Consider the following 24,151-nt stretch of genomic DNA (forward strand, 5'->3'; position numbering starts at 1 on the left):
ATGTTTTGCCACTCATCCACACCAATTATGAAATCAGTAGCAGGAAATAACTGAGTTGTGAATTATTTTCAACATTTCAAATAGTCCATAGAAAATTTAAAAATGTTTTATCTTGGATACATAGTTCTTTTAATATTTGAGCAATATAAATGGGAATGCTACTTAATGAGTGTTCTTTGATAGAAAATAAATAACATAATACATTACAATTGCTAAAAAAGTCTTTAATGACAGAAAGGAGATAAGCTGCTAGCTCGACAAAATGAAAAATGCATTAAATACAGTTTAGATCAGAGCAGGATAAGAACTCTGTACATTTAAGATTAGAGAAATAAATATGACCTCAAAATATATTTTAAAAAAATCCCTTCTAGGACAAAAGTGAGCTTCTGAAACTTCTGCTGTCACCCTGCTTGCCACCCGTGCTTACAAAGAGCTATTTTCAGTGGAACTTTAGGACCCAAATTTGGACCTCTAATATTGTCCTAAGAGTCAGCTTAGTCAACGCTTTGGGGAAGAAAAGTAAAGATAATTCAGGGATATTTTGTTACTTCCCAAAAGCAAAGATAATTTCAAAGATGTCTAAAATAGTACCAATGATAATGAAGAAGCCAGAGAATCAGAGTTCCCACCTACCAGAGATTGTAACAATTATAGTACAATTGTAATGTAGTTGTAATGTAATAGTACATGTAATATACATTACAAATGTATAGTACAATTGTAATGTAATTGTAATGTAATGAAGAAGCCAGAGAATCAGAGTTCCCACCTACCAAACAGAGATTGTAACAATATAGTACAAACAGAGATCTCAAACAATTGAGATTCATAACAAGAAAATAGTAATTGTTGTCAATTTATCAAGTTGATTCTATAAAAGATCTAAGTCCAAAGTGAAACTAAAAGATGACAAATACTTAAAATGTGCTAGAGGTATATCACACAGAATTTTCCCAAGTATATTTACAAAAAAATTTCCATCTGTTGAACCACATCTTGGTACACTGTATCTTAAGTAATTATCTTTATTATCTATTGAAGAAATCATATAAGTAGTGTATATAAATTTTGATAATTGCCTAGTTGAAAATCATACAGGATATACAGCATTTAAGAAGACTAAAGTAACTTAGAAACATTTATGTTGCTTGTTAATGCTAACTAAAAATTTTAGAATACAGTGAGCCATATAAAAGGTAATACAAAATAAATACTATGATATCAGTATTATAAATGTCATCAAGTCAAATAAAATTAATAAAATATGATATAAGAGATGGCAGGAGAGTTTATACCCCCATTATATTAGATATAAAAACAGCTAGAGAACTCAACAATAAGTTGATAACTACTTTCTAAGACAGGATTAAGGAAGGTCAATAAAATAGCTTATTGGAGTTTTCTTTTATTTAATGTTTATTTTTGCGAGAGAGAAAAAGAGAGAGAGAGAAAGCCCAGGAGGGGCAAAGAGAGAGACAGAATCTGAAGCAGGCTGCATGCTCAGAACTGTCAACACAGAGCCCCATGTAGGGCTTCAACTCACGAGCCTTGAGATCATGACCTGAGCTGAAGTTGGACACTTAACCCCTGGGGTTTTCATAATATCTTACAACTAGTCAGGGTTACATGTCCTTGATTTTTCTGCTTGTTAAAATAGAGACATTTATACAGCATGCATTATGGGGGCCTTTGGGAATTTTATCAGATACTCTGCCAGGCAAATAATGTTGATTTGACCTTGATGTTCATTAATATTTGCCTTACTTCAGTTTTTATGAAAAAAAAAATTCTGTGACACTCTGTTTATGCTGGATAGTATAGAAGATCAGGCAGAAAGAAACGTTTCTAAGATAAAAAAAGAGGAAAACTGTAACTTAAACTAAGTTGAATTGAAAGAAAGATTTGAAAGAAAGTTAAACTTTCTTTCAAAACTCATCAAAGTGATAATTTAACATACGTTGGATTTCCAAAGAAGGTTATAGTATATGATCTTCAAACATAATGGACAACAGAAATGCTTTCTTTCTTAGGTATCATGAGGAACTAAATTTTTGCAGAATGCACTTTAGGAAATTATTTTTTCATTTATTGTACAAAAATAAATAGTAACGTTATAATCAGACTAATAATACACTTTGAAATTCATATTTTGGTATTTCTAAGACAGAAATAATGTTTTGTGGTCTACAGAGTGCTCATGATGCTTCTAGGATTACATTGGCATCACATTAACTATAACAGTCTATCTAATGGGTCTATTTTTTAAAGAAACATGTTAATAAATAGCATATAATTCTGTTTAACTGCTTTTTTTTCTAATATAGTACTTAATATTCAAATTCACTCCATGCTCCAATTTTCCTTTTCTAGAACTTAACATACATAGGCTAATAAAGAATAAGCAATTTCTCTTTTGATTCCAGATTTGAGAACCATACCAGTAAAACAGCTTGCTCTAAAAGCATATTTTATAGTTCGTCACTCTAAGATTTCTAGAAAGGCATTGTAATAGTACTGGGAAAGATCTAAGAGGAATATAACAGGAAGTCACATTAAAGTAACATTCTCTCTTTAAAGTAAAAATAGTACTCATTATGTGTGTTTGCAATTCCATATTGCTTTTCATCTGAATACTTCAAATGCTCAGAGTATGATTTTAATGGTGGCAGTTCACCTACCAGACTTGGGAGAAGAATGCTGTACAAGTGAACAAGCTGGATGTTGTTAGAGAACATTTGTTTTCACAGCACTTGTATAAGTGCTGGGAGTCTGGGTTTTGTTACTGTGGTTATTGGAAAGGTTGTTTTTTATATTCTGCCTAATCACTTCCAGGAAATTAATGGGTTAGCAAGAAGTCAGGCTCTGGTTGTGTATTCACCATGATAGCAAGTGCTTATTTATTTAAAGTAAAATATCAAATCCAAAGATAATAGGCTCAAGGACATATCACAGAGTAAAGTCATGGAAACTCTGCTGTGACTTCTTTAACCACTTGAGAACATCTGGTTTTATAGGCCTTTTTCATTGTGAGAATAATACTGTGTCTGAGCAACTCTGAGTTAACTTGTTCTTAGTACTTCTATCCTATAGCTGGACCACATGGCTGCCTTTGGTGACAATGAAATTATCCCGAACTGTAAGTTCCAGACACCTCACTTCTGTATTCCTACTACTAGATTTATAACCATGCCAAAGGTTTTCAACTAGATAGGCCTTACACATTACGTTAGAATCATCACACATATACATTTCTAGGCCTGGGGCTCAGCCAGCAACAGTGGCCATGTCTTGTCACACCAACTTAATGCTCACATTGTATCTGATATTTTAGAAAGCACTTTTGTGAAGTTCTTTTGTGTTTTGAATATAATAGTTGTCCTTAGAAAATCACCTTCAATTAGCCCTTGTGCAGTGCTGGCATATAAGTTAACAAAAGATTTCTCTGAATAGACAAGCCTTATTTTTCTTGGATAAAAAGAATACAAAAGTAAAAATGGCAAGAATATGAGGGGGACAAACTATGGCTCCAGGCTCTGCCCTATTTTTTCTAACATTAGTAGAATACATATTTTTTTCTCTTTTTCTAAAATATTTATTTATTTTTGAGAGACAGAGAGAGAGTGTGCGCACAAGTGGGGGAGGGGCAGGGAGAGAGGGAAACAGAGGGATCTGAAGCAGTCTCCAGCTTATGGGAAGGAGCCAGATGTGGGGCTTGAACTCATAAACTGTGAGATCATGACCTGAGCTGAGGTGGGATGTTCAACTGACTGAGCCACCTAGGCACCCAATCTTTTTTTCTTTTTTTGAAATCAAAATAGTCTGGGTGGATTTACTGAACCCAAATGAATTCAAGGAAGAAGGAAAGGCTATAAAAATGGAGGGAGTTCCAGAGGGTGACTACTGTGTGCACCTGCTGGCCCTGGCTGCTTTCCTCTAAGTGTGGGCTCGGCTTTGCTCTGTTAACACACACAACAAAGGTAACAAAAGCCTAAATAGGGAGCATAAAGTCTTTCCAGAGGTATTGGCTTCTTTACTGTTTCCATATTCAACTGGTCTACAATTTTGAGGCACAATTTTTTCCCTTTTATTTCTCATGTAAAACATCAACTATATGCCAGGTATGTAAAAAAACCCACACATCACTGTCATCTTTTAAACCTCACTATACTCCAAAAACTACTATCACTATTTTACAAATGAAGAAAAATTAGGCTCAGATTAAACAATTTTACCCAAAGCATTGAAATTAATAGGGAAAATAGGAAGAAATGCATATAGAAAAATACCAAAGGCAGACCCAAGAAATGTCTCATGATTTTTTTAAATGTTTATTTATATTTGAGAGAGAGAGAGAGAGTGAGCACAAGCAGGGGAAGGACAGAGAGAATCCAAAGTAGGTTCCAGGCTCTGAGCTATTAGCACAGAGCCAGACACAGGGCTTGAACTCACAAACCGTGAGACTGTAACCCAAGCCAAAGTCAGCATTTAACCGAATGAGCCACCCAGACGCAATGAAATGTTTCATGATTGACCCTGGCCAATCATAATCCTGCTCCCCTTTGCTGGATACATACTTTCCTTACATTTCCTGTAGCTATGGGTGGCCATATGATCCCAGTCAGGGGCAAGAAGATTTTTGTGTGGCATTATTTCTTTGAAATTCAAAATCACAACCTCTCAAAGAGAAGAACTTACTCATAATCTATCTTCTTTCTGAATTGCTTGTGTAAGAAAATAATGTTTGTAACTGTGACAGCCATCATATGAAAGACAAAGATGATAAGCCCATGTGATAAGGAGAGTGGGAAAGATGGAATGGCCTGATGATAACATTGAGGCACCTAGTAAACTCTGGTCTATCTCTAAAATTTTATAACTTAACTGAGTTAGGAAAGACTTCTCCAAGGGAACAACAGAGACCTGAAGGATCAGTAAGAATTAATTAAGCAAAAAGATCAGAGTCCTCTCAAGCTGCTATGTAGCATCATGTATTCTAAGAATTGAAATATATGATATCATGAAAAAAAGGATTAACCTCACTAAAAGAAACATTTGACTAGCAGTCAGCTCCTGGAAGATAATCTCTAAGCCCCTGAAGAGTTCTGCCTGAAAAGAGTGTGTTTTCTTCATCTGAGGGCATCAGCCTACACCACATAGTCTATGCTAACAATATGATTTATTGTGGGGCCTTGGAAGGGTTTGAGAGTTTGGAAAGGTTGAACCTCTGGAAAGGCTGGAAACCCATCTCAGTAATGCAAGCAGTCAAACATTTCTATGTGACATAGAAAACTCTAGAAACCAAGGCTGATAGAAACTCTAGAGACCAAGACTCTGGTTATCTTGTTAGCAATACTCCATGCATATTGTGACACATATTTGCTGAGAAAAGTAAGCTCTGCCTGCCCCCAGTGGAGAAGGACAACTGGAAGCTCCATCCTTGGAACTCTCCTGAATCCTGTTCCATATACCCCTTCCTTGGCTGATATTAATCCATGTCATTTTATTGTAATAAACTGTAACTGTAAGTAAAATACCTTTTTGTAAATATTGTGAATCCATCCTACAAATTATTAAACTTATAGTGTTTTGGCAAACCCTTGAGCTTGTAGTAGATGTCAGAAGTAATGATAATTTGCTCCTTCCTAAACGTTGTAGATGGTTTACAAATTAAACACAATACGTATAAGCCAAAAAAGGTAGTATTCCTTACTTACATTGTTTACTATACCTGGTTGTTATCTTTCTATAGCTATTCTTGATGGCTGGAGATGGTGTGTAGAATTACATACACTTGATCATTAAAAGAAACTTAGGCTGTTTTAATATGAAATAGTATTTTTTTGGATGAATCTATTTGTCCAGAAGATTTTGGATAAACATTTCTGTATTAATTTTCTAGGGTTATGTAACAAAATACCACAAACTGGGTGGTCAAAAACAATAGAGATTATTGCATCAGCTCAGGAAATAGAAGTCTAAAATCAAGGTGTCAGCAGGGCCATGTGTCCAAAAAAATGGTAAAGAAACATCCTTCTACATCTTCCTAACTTTGGGGGTGGAGGATCTGCTAGAGATATTTGGCTGCTCATCTTTCAGCTGCAGTACTCAGTCTCTGCCTATGTCTTCAAATGACATTCTTCCCTTTGATTGTGTTTAAAAATTTCCATCTTATCATGAGGACTGTAGGCATACTAGATTAAGGATCCATCCTCCTGCAGTATGAAATTGTCTTAGCTAATTATATACACAATGACCCTATTTCCAAATAAGGAATATTCTGAGATTGCATTTATGACTTCACATATTTTGGGGAAACAATTCTACCTATAATTGTTCTTCTATTTCTTTTACTTTTTTTTATGTTCATAAAACAGTGGGGTATATAAGAATTGCATGCATTCTGATAATGAAACCTAGCTCAGTTCTGTGCAGATTAAGGCTTTGGTAACTCAGTGGAGTGCTCATGCTTGCCTGAATGTGAAGTCCAGCTAATGGGTTGGCAAATTCTCTCAGGATCTGCTCTATGAAGCTACTGGGATTTCATTACAAATCCAGGTATCTATTGAAAACTTCTACCCTTTTTTGAGTATAATTAAGAAGAAAAATCAGAGTGCTTGGTCTGACCCCTCTATTTCCTCTCCAGGTTGTATTCCACTTTCAATGTGGTAGACATTTGAGAATGGCTATGGGTGTAAAGGGAGGGAATGGTGAGAGGGGAGGGGATATATACTTCATTTCTGGAATTGGGGAAGTAAAAAATTCAGCTTTGCAGTAGGTCATTAAAATGCAGTTGCTGTGGAGACACTCATTGGCATGATTCTTCCCTTATTTTCAAATCTTCTGAAATATTAATAAATTATACCAGATCAGACGATAGGATCAAAATAAATGCAGTAAGTACACTTTTACCCTTGAACTTCTATTTACTAAAGATTAAAATATAACTCTCTTCTAATACCTACATGATGGTCTCTTATCTAAAATTAGAAAACATGTTTCTCTTGTGCTATGGATTTAATCAAGAATGATCTTATAGCCTAGCAATGATTTTGCTGGCCAAGTGGCATTAATTCTTTTGAAAAGTACTTAAACTATTTACACAATTCATGAGGATCCTCATGGTTTTATGCTTTAAGGTTAATAAAATTTTAGTTCATAAAATTTAAAAAATATTCTATGTATAAAAACGACATTTGGACTAGAATTTACTGAGTTATGACATCCTGGTTTTCATTGTAAAATGCCCATATAATTTTTTTGGACCATTGGTATTGATATTGTCAGAATACCAGACTATGCTTTTATGTGAACTATTGATATAATGGCCCATTTTTATAACAATCCATTCCACATACGATACCCAGGCAAGATTTTGAAATCATACTAAAGTTCCAACTCATTGGGATGTTTTTAGCTCTCCCCACAAGTCATTATAACACAGCCACAGGAATTTTGTATTTGTTGCTTCATATGCTTAGCATGCTCTTTCATGCTTGCTGCATGGCTGACTCATTTCCATCTTTCTTGTTTAAAATGTCATCTTTTGACATCTCTGTTAAAATGTCATCTTTTCATAGAGACTTTATATAATAATCCAAACAAAATCAGCCCCACTAATAGCTCTCTATGCCATCCATATTCTTATAGTATTTCATTAGTTGTAATTTTTTCTACCTGAAATGATCTCATTTTAAGACTGACTCATCTGTCTACATTTTCTAAAATATAAATCCTGTGAAGATAAGGATGATATATGGTATCTGGAATTAACTAAGTATCCAATAAATCAAGATGAAGCATTAAAAACAATAAAACATGATTTCAGCTAAATTAATAACTACAATCTGTAAAGTTCTGTGATCTCCTCTTGATTTGGAATAGGAACATTGAAAGCTGGACTAGAAGGAGAGGCACTAGGAGGAAATTGAAAATCAGGAATTTGGCAATTTTGAAAAGAATAAAGTATAGGTACTGAGAGAAGGAGAGATTGAGATAAATGTAAGATATGCTCTTAATAAAATTTATGTTCAAAATGGTTTCACTGACCCCATACAAAGCATATCCCCAAATGTGTTTTCAAATGGGATCCTCCATAGACTGACTTTCATAAGATTAGTAGAATTTGGCTTGTCCAGAAGACAGGACAAGGATTCTGAGTAAAAAGTAGATATAGAGGGCCAATTTTATATAGAAGTTAGACCCGAAATAGGTCAAGAGGAAAACTGTTTCGTGGAAGGCAAGGATTTTTTAGTGTCTATATCTCCCTGAGTTATTTTCATCACATTTCTTTCCACTTATCCATGAAATTTTATTGGATTCACACTCTCAGAGTTCCTCAGGCATGTGGATAAACCAGTGAATTAGACAAGCCAGCTTCCTGATAGTATGATATTTATAGCCTAATAGGGAAGATAAACATTAAAGAAATAGTTATGCTGGTTAAATACAAAAGGTTGAATGCCCTCAATTATAGTCAATTCTTCCTGAAACATCATATAAGCAACAACAACAACAACAACAACAACAACAACAACAACAAAAGAATGGTTAAAGATTGTTATTTGTAGCACTCTATAGAGGGATCAGAGAGGGAAAATGCATTTCTGAAGCTTAAAAGGAAATGATAGAGTGGATAGATGTAGAGTATGAGAGTCTAAACCCATGTCTGCAGTATGGAAAACAATAATTTTTTTAACCTATCACCATTCTTCTAAAGGTTCAAAAATTAACACTGCCATAGGCATTGGCAACTGTGGGATATGGCCAAGATTATAATTAGTAAGACTGGTGAAAAGTTTAAGGAGCTACAAGTGCCTCATCCTTTCCCCCATTCCATTTAGACTGTAGTACTATATCCCCACCATAGTATAAGATGGGGGTTGTGGGATCTGAGGAGAATTAAACAGAAGACTGTTGGAAGCCAGGCATAATTGAGGGTGAGGAAATCATATGGAAAAACGTAGAGATTAAAGAATCAGGTGTGTTCAAAATACCTGGAACCCCAGCTTTCCTCGAAGTCATTGTAATCCCAGTAAGATAATAGAAAATTGTGTTCTAGGAAATCTTTTAAGTAAAAAGTAGACAATTTAGTTCAAATTACATGATTGGCTCCTACTCAACAATCTTATTACACACTCATAGATTTAAGTAATCTTAGTGCATATAGGATGGGACAAACAATTCTCAAATCAGATAAAAATCTCAGATATGTAAGATGGAGATTGAAGTAAATAAATAAACAGTAACTTCTAGGAAACACAATTTGAAAGGAAAATTAATGTCAAAAATATATTTTGAATATCAACAGTAAAAGAAGATATTTTAACATTTAGCAAGATCAGGATAGTATTAAAAACTATAAAGAGGGGTGCCTGAGGGGCTCAGTCAGTTAAGCGTCCTACTCTTGATTTCGATTCAGGTCACGATCTCATGGTTTATGGGTTCAAGCCCTGCATCGGGTTTCCACTGACAGTGTGCAGCCTGCTTTGGATTCTCCCTCTTTCCCTCTCTCTCTTCCCCTCTCCCACTTGTACTTTCTCTCTCTCTCAAAAATAAATAAATAAAATTAAAAAAAAAAATAGAGGTTAATGTAGTGGGAATCCCAGAAGAGAACAAAATGCAATCGTGGAAAATAAAAAGGAAAGCCAAACTGACTGGATGATCAATTCAGGCATGTCAACTCTAAATAGTGAGATCCTATAAAGAGTGAATTCATTAAGGAAAGAAAATATTCAAGAACATCTTCAGAGCAAGAATTTAAATTTTTTTCCTATGTATCTATTTAACCTACTACTGCAACAAAAAATGAAAATAAACCCACACCACGTAGAAATTACTATGTGTTCACTAAACTATATCTCTTTTGAGTTACATTGGCTATGAAGTTTTTATGCTTTCTCTACTCTCTTCCCACATCTGCTGGCTCCATAGAAATGATCCAGCAGAGGACTCCTCCAAGGCCTTAGTAACTTTCAGAATGACAAGTTGGGAGGAGCCTGAAACGTCACGCAGAAAGCCATATTCCAAGTACCTCCCAAACTGACTATTAGTGGTAAGCTACAGAGATTTGGGGTTGTTTGTTATAGCAGTAGCCTATAGTATTAATAAAAAATGTGAATACTCACTATTTCTCTAATCTGTATAGATATAATCATATTGGTGATATGAGAAGAGGACATAGAGAAAATATGTTTGTGTATGGAGGGGAGAGAAGAGAGAGAAATATTCTTCATTCTTTTCCATAGTGGAAAGTAAATAAATAATGACAAGGTAAAAAAAAAAGTTTATTATTTAGAGATATGTAGGTAAATGTCAAAATAATTGGCTAAAAGATTTAAAAGATGTGTTTATAGAAGAGTAACTGAGGGGTAGGATCTTCTCTTTTACTTAAGGACATTTATAAAACCATTTGATTTTTAAAACTGTATGAATATTTAACTTAGTTAAAATTCAATACAGATGAAAAATATTTCATTTATGAAAACTTTACAAATGTGTGATGAGATTGCAAAATTGAGGAAGTTAACCTGTTAGGAATGGTTAATCAGGGAAGACCTTAGAGAGGCAATGATAACATTGAGATCTGAAAGGTGACTTGGTATTATGTAGGAACTTTCGTACTCCTATCTGTTGCTATGCAAAATTATGTGATCCATTCATTTACTAGAAATCAAAAAAAGTTCTGTTTGAATATGGAAATAATATGAGAAAAGTATATCACTGAAACATTTTTAGAATGTTAAACAAAAAAGGCTTAAAGAATTATACTGAATTGAAACCTCAAATCATAAAAAGTTAGTACAATGTGAGTTATTCAAGAATGATGCATTAAAATTTACATTTTTTAATTTGAAAAAAATATGTATAGAATGCAAGACTTTTTATCCCTAATTTAACAATAATTAACTATGGTGGAAGAACACTTCTGCCATTAACTAACGACAAAGTGCGTGGAAAAGTATGTACCTCATCCTTTTCAAAACTCAGAAATAATCAATAAAAATTTAGTGCTAGTATCATATGGTTTTTCACTAGACTCACAACTGCAATATATCACATTTTAAAGCTTCATCCAACTTGTGTTTTATGTTCAGTTCTCTAAGAACAGAACATCTAACCCTGAGCACAATGGACCGTTTGTCCAATAACCTGTAGAGTAACTCATGCTTTTCATGGTGGAAATTTCAGGGCATTTCTTTTCTTCTAGAATAGTCTTCCAGTGTCCTGACATCACAGGCTGGTGCTTACTCTCATAGACAGGAGGCCTTTCCAACTCTATTGTGCTTATTCCTCTTTCTTTACAATGTTTTCTGAAATTAATGCTGACAAAAATAACTTGGGGGTGTGAGAAAAATTAGTTGAAAGAACGAACAACATATCAAAGTCCACACCCTTGAGCTAAAATGCAAAACAATGCTATTGTTCTTACAAGAAATCTTTTCTTGGCTTTCAATGTGTGAAAGCATGGAGGAGATTAATGACCCTTTAGTTAAAAGACTCCAGGAGAAAGTATCTGTAAATCATTTGTTGGTTTCTAGGAACATATAGCAAGAAGCTTTCATTACATGTTCTATTTCGATAATTGTACTCCTCTTTTTCTTCAAGCCTTTTCTTCTTTTCAGAGTTGCTAGCCTTATAATCAATGAAGACATGCTAATTACGTTTCTCTCCAACGTGGCCTCTATAGCACAAGCTTTTGTCTACCAAATCACTTCTAATGGGATTGCTGACCAACAGAGTCATTCCTACAAACAATTTTATACTCCTAAAGAATTATATCTCTACTTCTTTCATTTGAGTTGCAGAAATAAAAATGTACAAAAATGACTTCAAATGTTTTGTTACCTGTATAGCACATTTCCCTGGTCATCCTTCTTTGTTCTAATTAGGAAATAACTGTCTTCTAAATCTGAAAAACAAATTCATTAGGCAATTTATCCTTCACTTTAAAATAACTGCTTTTTACCCCCTTCCTGTATCTGTTTTCACCTCTTTGTGTTAGCTGATTTTCTTGGCAGTGCATAGATTATTAAATTTGGCTGGTAACATTTTTGGCTATTCAAAACAGATCTCAAATTATTGGCACTCAATGATTAGTTATTAAATAAAGACTATAGTACAGGGCAAGTCAGAAAATAATAAGCATATAGAGAAATGATATATAATGAATGTCAACACCATGGATGAAAACCTCACCATATTATATAGGGCGTGGATACAGTTATGGTTATTTTTAAATTAAAATTTAAAAAGGAGCAAAAACGTCCATGAAGAAATAAGAATGTACAAAGAAACAGATAAGAGAACTGCAAAGAAGGAGATGCAAATTAATAACTTTGTTTTTTTAATTAATAACTTCTATTGGGGCGCCTGGGTGGCTCAGTTGGTTGAACATCTGACTTCCACTCATGTCGTGATCTCCCAGTTTGTGAGTTCGAGCACTGTGTTGGGCTCTGTGCTGATGCTTCAGAGCCTGAAGCCTGCTTCGAATAATGTGTCTCCCTCTCTCTGGTCCCTCCCCTGCTCACGCTCTGTCTCTGTCCCTCTCAAAAATAAATAAACATTTAAAAAAATTAAAAGTTTAAAAAATATTTAAAAAATTAAATAAAACAAATCAATGAATAACTTCTATTTAGAGAAAATATAGTCTGTGTTCCAGTAACACTAATTTTATGTATTTTTTTACTAAAGTAAACTGCCTAATCTGAAATTCAAAAGTTATGTGTTCCCAAATTATTTATCATATTACTGTATCATGTACTTCACTTACTCAAAAATAAAGAAAAAAAAGGAAGACACAGGTCTGATGATAGAGTAATATGTTACATGTCAAAATTATTTCCTTTTCTCTCAACTTTTCTCTTTTTTTCTATGAAGTTCTCTAAAATTTCTGGTGCTACAGAGAATAAATATATTTTAAATGTATTTGAAATAAAATTACAACATATTCTGTTTTTACAAGTTTTTAAGCAATCAAAGACACTTTGAATTTAGCATTGTATCATTCAGATTAGCATTTTGATAAAAGAGATACAAAGTATTTAATATAAAATCTCTATTTTTATATTTTCTTTGAGGAATACTTTTTTCTATACATAAATGATAACTTTGAAATATGTTATTTTATTTTTACTAATCATTCTGCTCAGTAATCATGAATTGCTTAGCATAATGCTTGGCACAACTAAGTGAAAGATATATTGGTAATAAATTCGCAGCAAAGACAGAGAAATTATTTAGTGCTTGATTCTGATTCAGCATGTTATAAACACCCAATGCAAAAATATCCTCATTATATAATTAGAATAATGCATTTTATTTTGGCAAAAGGTTGGATCAGGGATAAATAGACTTGTATAATATCTCTATAGTTAATTCACTCTAGGGCACTTGGGTGGCTCAGTTTGTTTAGTGTCCAACTCTTGATCTTGGCTCAGGTCATGATCCTAGGGTCATGGGATTGAGCTCCACATTGGGCTCACACTGAGCATGGAACCTCCTTAAGATTCACACTCTTTCTCCCTCTGTCCCTCTCAACTGCTCATGCTCTCTTTCGCTCTCTCTCTCAAAAATAAATACATAAAAATTCTGGGGGCGCCTAGGTGGCTCAGTTGGTTGAACATCTGACTTCAGCTCAGGTCATGATTTCACAGCTTGTTAGTTCGAGCCCTGCGTTGGGCTCTGTGCTGATGGAGCACAGGCCTGGAGCCTGCTTCAGATCCTGTGTCTTCCTCCCTCTCTGCCCCTCCCCTGCTCATGCTCTGTCTCTGTCTCTCTCTCAAAAGTAAATAAACATTAAAAAATTTTTTTTAAAATTCTGTGACCTCATATTCTTTACTAATATATACATTTTTCAAGTAATGGAGAGGACTTAAAGAATACTTTTACTTTAACAGTGGTTATATTATCTAAATAGTTTACTACATTTAGTAAAGCTTTTTTAACAGTGGCTGTTTTTAATGTTTATTTATTCATTTTTCAGAGTGGGGAGGGGCAGAAAGACAGAGAGAGAGAGAGAGAGAGAGAGAGAATCCCAAGGCAGCTCCACAGTGTCAGTGCAGAGCCCGAGACAGGGCTTGAACTCACAAACCCTGACTGAGATCAAGACCTAAGTCAAAATCAAAAGCCAGATAGATGCTCAATGGACTGAGCCACCCAGATGCCCCGAGGAAAGCACTTGTTAAAACAGAGAATAAAAAGACGACTTTGATGATAATAAATACAATTTTCAAATCTTTTAATTTAATTTAATTTAGTTTTTTTCTATATGGGATGCCTGTTGGCAGAAGCTTGGACATGGTCAGGGTGGTTGGCAGTGTGGGATTTTCCGTGAATGTAAACAGGACAAAAAGAAGGTCAACAAGATGCAGCTGGAGCCTGCAAAGTGTGTTATGTGGCTCCAGGCACGTGGGGGGAGAGTAAGTATGAGTCCTCATGGAGGGCAGGGAAAGGATAGGCTGGGATGCTTTGAGCGCCATAGTGGGTCAGAGAATGGAGGAATCAGACCTGAGGCTTTGCCTCCATGACCACTCTTTCCAGAGGAAGGCCCATCTCCCAGGATCTTGGGAAGTCTACAGGATGGTGGTACATCCTACAACGAGAAACACCTGGGTGACCAAACGCCAGACTCCTTGTGTCAGACACATTTGTAACAAGTCTGGCTCATGTCACCTCTCCAGCAAACTCCAATCTTCGTCACACTTAGCCCCCTAACCCACCTCTAGAGTCCCAATGCAGGGAAGCCTCCCTGTAGGGTGTATGTGTGGGAAGAAATAGTTACTATGATTTTATATATGGCATGTGAGCTCTTCATGAAAAACTACCATTTCTGTTTCCGCTTTAAAATGTCCAACATAATCTAAACGAATGGCTGGAATACCATCTATTCTTGTCAAGTATATACATAATGAACCAACAAGTTCTTGATTCTCCTTTTTTTTTTAATGTTTATTCACTTTTGAGAGAGACAGAGACAGAGCTTGAGCAGGGGAGGAGCAGAGAGAGAGAGAGACAGAATTCGAAGCAGGCTCCAGGCTCTGGAGCTGTCAGCACAGAGCCCAAGGTGGGGCTCAGACTCATAGACCATGAGATCGTGATCTGAGCCAGTCAGACACCCAACCGACTGAGCCACCCAGGCGCCCCAGTTCTTGATTATTCTTAATGGACATTTTCGTTATCTGTCACTAACGTCGCCATGTTTCCTGAGAAAAAATGCAGGCTAGAAAGTACTTGAAATTGCTCAAGAATTTAAGAGACGATAAGACTTTTCTAGCCACATTACGTTGTTTATCATCATAAAACCTCCTGAGTATTTAAGGCAAATGTCTATGTGTTGGTCATGCTTGCTTCATGATATACACTCATGGGTTTTATTGCCCTATTTTGACAGTTGGCTTGCTCTAAGGTATAATGTAGCTGAATCAGAACTTTGTTTCTTGTCTCTTCTGGGGTCTGGTTTAACACAAAATGGAACATGAAGTCAAAATAAATTTCAATATAAGTCTACAATTATGACAGCTAGGCTTTCTTATGGGGTGGATTTCAGAGAAAAAAAGCGCAGGAGATTCTAGCATACTGAAATGTCCAAAGCTATCTTTTGGCCAGAAGAGAAGTAGATTAAAAAAAAAATTCTTTGCGAGGATGGGCTTTTATTTTCAATACATATTTCTTAATAGGTTTTTTTTTTTTTTTTCAGAGAATTTCAGAGCTTGATGCAGAAAGACACCTGCTATACCATCTGCAGTAAAACTCTTGCTGCTTCCCTTCCTGAGAATGGATTCACTTATTGACCAGGGCCAGGGAATTAAGTTTAAAAGGCTAAATTAAAAAGGTATCTAATTTATTGCTACCACTTCCAAAAAAGAAAGTGTGAAATTAATGGTAACGTGCCAAATTTTGAAAACCAATTATGAGCAAAGAATTTCGAATTCAGAGATGGATGATGCACAGCTCTTTCCTTCCAGAAAATACATTCTGGTGGAGAAGACAAATACTTCCATAATCAATTAAGACCAAATGTGAAAAACTATAAGAACATGGTTATACACAATAGACTAGGAAAGCACAAGGAAGACAGTGATTAATTTTGACTGGAAGAATGGGAAACTCTAAGAGATGGAGACTGAAATAGACTTTAACGAATGAATTCAAGGGGACCTTCCATTGTTTGAGGATAGAGAAGAAATTCAAGGTATACGAAATCAGTAACCTGAAAAAGACAGGAAGGGTCTTCCTTATTTTAAATTTTAAATAGTCAGAATTTTATACCTTGAAAAAGACACTGGACTTCATTTATTTTATGAGTCTTGAAATCACATTTCTTGTTACTCTAAATATAGATGTGTTTCTAGGAGGTGCAGATAGAGGAAAGAATATTTTGCTGCAAAAATTAAATTTTGGTGCTGGAAGTCCTTTCTAACTGCTCAATTTTACTGAAAAGGAAATAGCTGCTTGGAAGAGGCATTGATATCCACTTTGTCAGAAATAATTTTGCCTAGAAAATAAGATTCAGGAGTCCTGATTTGTATTCCAATAAACTCTACCTTACCTTACCATTACCACACATCTTTTCATCTAGAAGGATTGAGCCAATCTTTGAAAATTAAAAATAGAGCAACTAAGTTGTGATAGTAACAGACTTTCATTTTTTTGTCCAATCAATTAGTTTAACATGTGATTAATGAGCCTCTACAGTATGGTAGGCATGAGAATTACAAGAGGAATTACAAGAGGAAACAGAGTCTTTGCATGAAGTGCATATTCTGTAAGAGGAATTTCTAACAACTTACTAATGTTACATTATCATCGTAATCATCAACACAAATGGCACAAATGTGTAATATATGCAATTAAGAGAAAATACAGGAAAGTAATTAAAAATGTATGTTCCAGTACTAAACTGTCAGTGTTTAAATATAGTATCTACTCTTTAATAGCTGAATGACCACATGCAAATTATTTAACCTCTCTGTGCCTCAATTTCCTCTTTTGTAAAATTAAGTAACTATAATACTGAGTTCATAATGTTGTTGTGAAGCATTAAATGAGATAATACATGAAACACTGAAATTTACCTAAGATTCATTATTATTTTCTTTGTCACAGTCTTTTTTAAAATTTATTTTTGTTGTTATATGCCTTTTCTAGTCCTTTATTTTTAGTTCCTTTAATTAAAGAGGTAAAATAGAGAAAAAATACAGATATTTAAAGTGTACAACTTGATAAATTTTGCTCTAAGTATATATCAATGGAAAATTTTACTTCAATAAAACATTGAATACCCCCTGAATCTATCACCCCTAAAAGTCTCCTCATGTAATTTATAATCCCTCCTTACTTTTCCTCCCATCCCCTACCTGTTCCTAGGCAACCACTAGAGATTACATTTGCATTTTCTCGATTTTTATGTAAATGGTACCATGCAGATGTTCTCCTTTTGTATGACTTCTTTCATTCAGCCTAATTATGTTGAGGTTCATTTATGTTGTTGCATGTAGCTGTCTGTTCCTCTATATTGCTAGAAGTATTTTATTATACCAATTATGCCAAAATTTGTTTATCCATTCACCTGTTGATAGGCAATTCTGCTGTCTACAGTTTTTGGCTAATGCAAATAAAGTTGCAATGAACATTCATATAACAGTCTTTGTAAGTACATAATGATATTGTACAACTTTTCATGAGCTTATTTGCCATCCTCAGTCTTTTTTTATGAAGTGTCTCATCTAAACTTTTGCTTATTTTTTATTGAGTTTTTTTTTTTCTTTTTCAGATTTAGGAGTTCTTTACATATTCTGGATACAATTTTTTTATGGTTTGCAAATAGTTTTCCCAGCATGTGGCTTCTCTTCATTCTCTTGGGAATGCCGTTCGAAGAGTAGGCATTTAAAATTTTGATGCAGTCCAATTTATTAACATTTTTCCTTTATGAAATAAGATTTTTGTGTCAGCCTTAAGAAATCCAGAGTAATAAATAATTTTTCTATACTTTTATTGATCTTACTTTTAGGTTATACATTTAGATCCTTATTGAGTTAATCATTTTTTATATTTAAGGTATAGATCAAATTTCACTTTTCTCTGCAGGTAGATATCCTCTTTTTAAATTACCATTTGTTGAAAAGACTGTTCTTACTGCACTGAATTCTTTTGCATGTTCATTAAAAATCAATTATCCTTTTCTGTTTGGGTGTATTTCTAAACTATATATTCTGTTCCCATGAGACCAATATAACACTGTGTCAAAAGTAGTTTTAGAAAGTCTTGAAATAAGGTATTATTAGTCTTCCATATTTGTACTTTTCCAAAGTTGTTTTGACTATACTAGGCTCTCTGCATTTCCATATGGAATTTAGAATCATTTTTACAATGATTCTAAATTCATTGTCAAAAATTGTAAAAATTTTGACAATTTTTACAAAACAAACAGACAAAAAGCACTTCTGGGATTTTTATTTGATTAGATAAAATCTATAGATCAATATTGAGATAATTTATACCTTGATATCAAGTGACCTTGCACATGACCACAGTTTATCACTCCATTAATTTAGATGTTCTTTATTTTTTTTCAAAAATGATTTTAGTACTCACACTATCTGTCTTGTGCATATTTAATCAAATTTATTCTGAAGGATTACATATTTTGTGATACTATCTGTATGGTTTATTTTTATTTCAATTTCTGAATAAGTCACCAGTACATAGAAATAAAATTGATATTTTTGTCTACTGATCTAGGCAGACTTGCCTACTGATACTCAGCAGACTTACTACACTGACTTTCTTGGTGGTTTTTTTTTTTTTTTTTTGTATGTGAGTTTTACAAAATTTTCTACGTAAATGGCCGTGTCTTCTAGGAACAGAGTTTTATTACTTCTTCTCTGTTCTGGATAACTTTTATTGCCCTTTTTGGCTTATTTCACTGCCTAAAATCTCATAATTTGAGATTTTGATAATGTTGACTAGAAATGAGGATCTTAGGAGGAAGGCATTCAGTGTTTCACCACTCAGTTTGCTATTAATACTACCAGGCTTTTTATAGATGTACATTATAAAATTGAGGAAATTCCCTTCTATTTCATTGTTTATTTTGTCAAATGATTTTGTACATCTACTGCGATGTTTATATGTTTTCTATTTTCCTTTTTAGTGTTAATATGGTAGGTTTATTAGTTGATTTTTGGATTTTAAGCCATCCTTGAATTTTAAGCCAGGGTTGAGATAAACCCCTATGATACACTGTTGGGTTCAACTTAATAAAACTTTAAAGATTTTTGTATCTATGTTCTGCAGCTTTCTTTTCTTGTAACATCTTTGTCTGCCTGGGAGGTATTCTCTCCTCATCAATTATCTGGGAATATGTGAAGTATTTTGATGTAGTTCTTTATTAAGTATTTCATAGAATTCATTAGTAAAGCCATTGAGGGCTGGGCTTTTGTTCTCATCTGTTTACCTTTTTAATCTTCACTGTAAACTCCATTAAGGAATATGTTCCTTTCATCTACCTTGTCAAGTTCATTTCATCTACATTGTCATTCATATGCCATGAATTTGTTAATAATATTCTCTGTTTATCCTCTAATGTCGGCAGAATCTCCGGTGATGTCAACTCTCATTTTTCACATTGGTAATTTCTGTCTCTTCTTGTTTTTTTTCCCCTTGATCCGACAATCTATAGGTTTATCAATTCTGTTATCCTAAAAATTACTTTTAGATTATATCAATCTTTTTATTGATTTTACATTATCTATTACATTATTTTTCACTTTAATATTTAATAGGTCTTTTTCTCTGTTTACTTTGGATTCAGTTTACTCTTTGCTAGTTTCATAGGATGGAAACTGAGATGATTGATTTGAAAATATTTTTCTTTTGTAATGTAGGCACTACTGTTATACATTTCTTTAGTACTGCTTCAGTGGACATTTGAAAATTAGGATTTTCTTTTCATTTTAATTCTCTTGAAATATTGTGCAATTTTCATTTTGTTTCTCTTTTGATTTTTGGGCTACTTACAAATGTGTTTTATTTCCAAGTATTTGTGAATTTTATACATATCTTTCTTTTATTGACTTCAAACTAAATTCAGCTGTGGTCAGAGAATATGTTTGCATGCTTTAAATCATTTTAAATTAGTTGACACTGTTTTATGGTCTATCTTGGTAAATATTCCATGTGTACTTGAAAAGAATGTTTTCTGTTTTCATTTTTGTTTGAGTGGGCAATTAACTTCTGTTGAAATGTGTGATCCAGAGTTTTCTGATCCCAAATCTTTGCTTTAAAATCTCCCAAACTATTTTTATATATAAAATACTATAAATAAATATATAACATATTATTTCTATTAATATCATGTATGAATATATAACTATAATTTATCTCTATATAAGTAATCTATAGATCTATAATTATTATATATACACATACATATATATATAGGAGTATATAATATATATAAGCAATCTATATCTATATATCTATAAGCATAGATATATCTTATGGGTATAGATCTATAGTTATAAAAATATGAATACATATGAACTTAATTATTTTCACAGCATGAGATTCTTCCAGTGTGCAATCTTAAGACATGAAGTTTTCTTCAGTTGGTTAACTATCACAGGAAAAGTTTTCTTTCATTATTGTCTTTTTTTTTTTTTTTTTCAACGTTTATTTATTTTTGGGACAGAGAGAGACAGAGCATGAACGGGGGAGGGGCAGAGAGAGAGGGAGACACAGAATCGGAAACAGGCTCCAGGCTCCCGAGCCATCAGCCCAGAGCCTGACGCGGGGCTCGAACTCACGGACCGCGAGATCATGACCTGGCTGAAGTCGGACACTTAACCGACTGCGCCACCCAGGCGCCCCTCATTATTGTCTTTAAAGACATATAATATAGCAATTTCAAGAGAAACATTCTGCCATATCATTGAGAGTTGTATTTCCTTAGAATAATGAACAATCTTAACTTGGCTTGTGGATCATTACTTCTCTCTTGATATTGCTAGAATTCTAGTATTTTGAACTATGGCTGTCATATAGCAGATCTATGCATTTTGTAAAGTGACCCTGGATAATTAGTTTTACCTTGTCTTACACAGAGAGGCATTTGGTATTGTATAACCTAAATGAGTCTTCTATGTTCTTCCTTGAGACATCTGGAGAAATATTTTTCCCTTCCCTGGATTTCTAGAATACTTAGAATTTTATTTAACTTTGGAATAATGGGTAATACTCTGCCACCCTTTATCATCGGTGTACATGAAAGATTTGGTTTTCTCAGCACACACTGAAATTTCTTGTTCTGTTCACAGAACATTTGATATAGAGAGATTGCTGACTCCTTTCCAAAATATATCCTTTTCTTATTTCCTAATGAGAACTCTCACTTTGTTCTAACTCTAACTTCCCTAGCAAAAAAAAAAAAAAAAAAAAAAAAAAAAGCCTACATTTTCTACCCTTCCTTCATCTTTTCAACATTTTCTCCTCTTCCTGCACAAAATGGAACCAATATGTCTGTTGATAAAGCTGTCACCCCACACATCCATAAGGAAATGACCAAGTACATGCTAAGACTTTAGATCTGATGTCTTCGGGCCTCTGAAACAATATTTTCTGCCTCATCTTTATTTCTACTTGTAAATAGTAACACACCATGTTATTTTTCTATAATTATTTAGTTTTTCTTTAAATGCAACTGAACTTATTACTTCATGACCATGGCAGATATTATAAAGTTTCCTATTACGCTGGTTCCATATGACATATGATACATTTTATGTTGAATATTTTGATTGCTGTCATTCTTGGTTATCTAGCTTAAACACGAGAGACAATTGAGGAAGTTGAGGGGAAAATAAACAATCTGGCTGTTATTATCAAAGGCTTGATATCAAATATCAAGGCTCTGCCTGTGTTGCTCTGAAACACTTTGTGGGAATTTGAACTTCAGGCTGACATCTAAAACACTACAGTTATTCTAGCCTGTATGTATTCACACTCAATTTACAAAAGAAAGGCAAAAAATCATTTCTAAAGCTTTTCTTCAAATAGAGAAGGAAAGGTCCTTTGTAAATCTTCTATAGTACTAATTTATGTATCCACAGGATTTCCAAGAAGTGATTGGTTTAAGTCTGCCCCGTTCTAAATGAATCTCTAGCAACAGAATTGGATTATTGACACTGGCTAGCTCAGGTAAGTGGATTTAAATTTATTTGGTGACCAACCTCTTCAAGCAAAAACAGGCATTTACATTGTGAATCATTAGGCATATATGTGCATAACACAGCACAAACATGCTGCTGAAACAATTTTTCAGATAATAAGATTCTCACATTTTATTTTATGTAAATGACAACTACCGCACTATAAGTAGATTTGACAACCTACAAGTGGATTTGATTGTAAAATGAAGGCTTAGGCCAATTAGTTTCTAATCATATGGACAATATTACCAACTGCATTGTGATAATATAGTATAATAGAGTGGGAAAAGAATTAAAATACTGCCATATCCATATTTGTCCTCAATACCCTCAAAATACCACAATGTCACAAACTCAAATATTTTTGTTTATTGACTCTAGGAGTTCATAAAAGTCCCTCAGAGTTCACAGAGCATGGGACCCTCATTATATTGTTCTAGAAAAAGGGAAAAAAAAATCTTTGATAGGAAAGGTGCCTGGTGGATTATTTTAATTAAAGGTTTACTATTTGTAGAAATTTCCATGATAATATATCTGTCAGAAGGTTTATGTCCAATGAAGGCTGTGATCAGCTTGTCTTAAATTTTAGAAATCTAACTAAAAAATAAGAAGAATTTGTTATCTACTTTTATTTTTATTTTTTTTTATTTTATTTATATATGAAATTTATTGTCAAATTGGTTTCCATACAACACCCAGTGCTCATCCCAAAAGGTGCCCTCCTCAGTACCCATCACCCACCCTCTCCTCCCTCCCACCCCCCATCGACCCTTAGTTTGTTCTCAGTTCTCAACAGTCTCTTATGCTTTGGCTCCCTCCCACTCTAACCTCTTTTTTTTTTTTTTTTTTTTGTTCCCCTCCCCCATGGGTTTTCCTTAAGTTTCTCAGGATCCACATAAGAGTGAAACCATATGGTATCTGTCTTTCTCTGTATGGCTTATTTCACTTAGCATCACACTCTCCAGTTCCATCCACGTTGCTACAAAAGGCCATATTTCATTTTTTCTCATTGCCACGTAGTACTCCATTGTGTATATAAACCACAATTTCTTTATCCATTCATCAGTTGATGGACATTTAGGCTCTTTCCATAATTTGGCTATTGTTGAGAGTGCTGCTATGAACATCGGGGTACAAGTGCCCCTATGCATCAGTACTCCTGTGTCCCTTGGATAAATTCCTAGCAGTGCTATTGCTGGGTCATAGGGTAGGTCTATTTTTAATTTTCTGAGGAACCTCCACACTGCTTTCCAGAGCGGCTGCACCAATTTGCATTCCCACCAACAGTGCAAGAGGGTTCCCGTTTCTCCACATCCTCTCCAGCATCTATAGTCTCCTGATTTGTTCATTTTGGCCACTCTGACTGGCGTGAGGTGATATCTGAGTGTGGTTTTGATTTGTATTTCCCTGATAAGGAGCGACGCTGAACATCTTTTCATGTGCCTGTTGGCCATCCGGATGTCTTCTTTAGAGAAGTGTCTATTCATGTTTTCTGCCCATTTCTTCACTGGGTTATTTGCTTTTCGGGTGTGGAGTTTGGTGAGCTCTTTATAGATTTTGGATACTAGCCCTTTGTCCGATATGTCATTTGCAAATATCTTTTCCCATTCCGTTGGTTGCCTTTTAGTTTTGTTGGTTGTTTCCTTTGCTGTGCAGAAGCTTTTGATCTTCATAAGGTCCCAGTAATTCACTTTTGCTTTTAATTCCCTTGCCTTTGGGGATGTGTCGAGTAAGAGATTGCTACGGCTGAGGTCAGAGAGGTCTTTTCCTGCTTTCTCCTCTAAGGTTTGGATGGTTTCCTGTCTCACATTCAGGTCCTTTATCCATTTTGAGTTTATTTTTGTGAATGGTGTGAGAAAGTGGTCTAGTTTCAACCTTCTGCATGTTGCTGTCCAGTTCTCCCAGCACCATTTGTTGAAGAGACTGTCTTTTTTCCATTGGAT

At 34.4% G+C, this 24,151-nt stretch overlaps 1 long non-coding RNA gene across 1 annotated transcript in view; it reads right to left on the reverse strand.

Annotated features, from left to right (window-relative positions):
• LOC147584246 (uncharacterized) overlaps positions 1-24,151 on the reverse strand; it is a 66,991-nt gene that overhangs the window by 35,739 nt on the left and 7,101 nt on the right. The window contains exon 2 of the long non-coding RNA XR_015255263.1: positions 11,848-11,911. This is a non-coding gene — a long non-coding RNA (uncharacterized LOC147584246). The remainder of the gene's footprint in view (positions 1-11,847; positions 11,912-24,151) is intronic.

The sequence above is a fragment of the Puma concolor genome, chromosome A1 (assembly GCF_028749965.1).
Source record: "Puma concolor isolate L17-30 chromosome A1, mPumCon1.1.hap2, whole genome shotgun sequence".
NCBI classification, from domain to species: domain Eukaryota; kingdom Metazoa; phylum Chordata; class Mammalia; order Carnivora; family Felidae; genus Puma; species Puma concolor.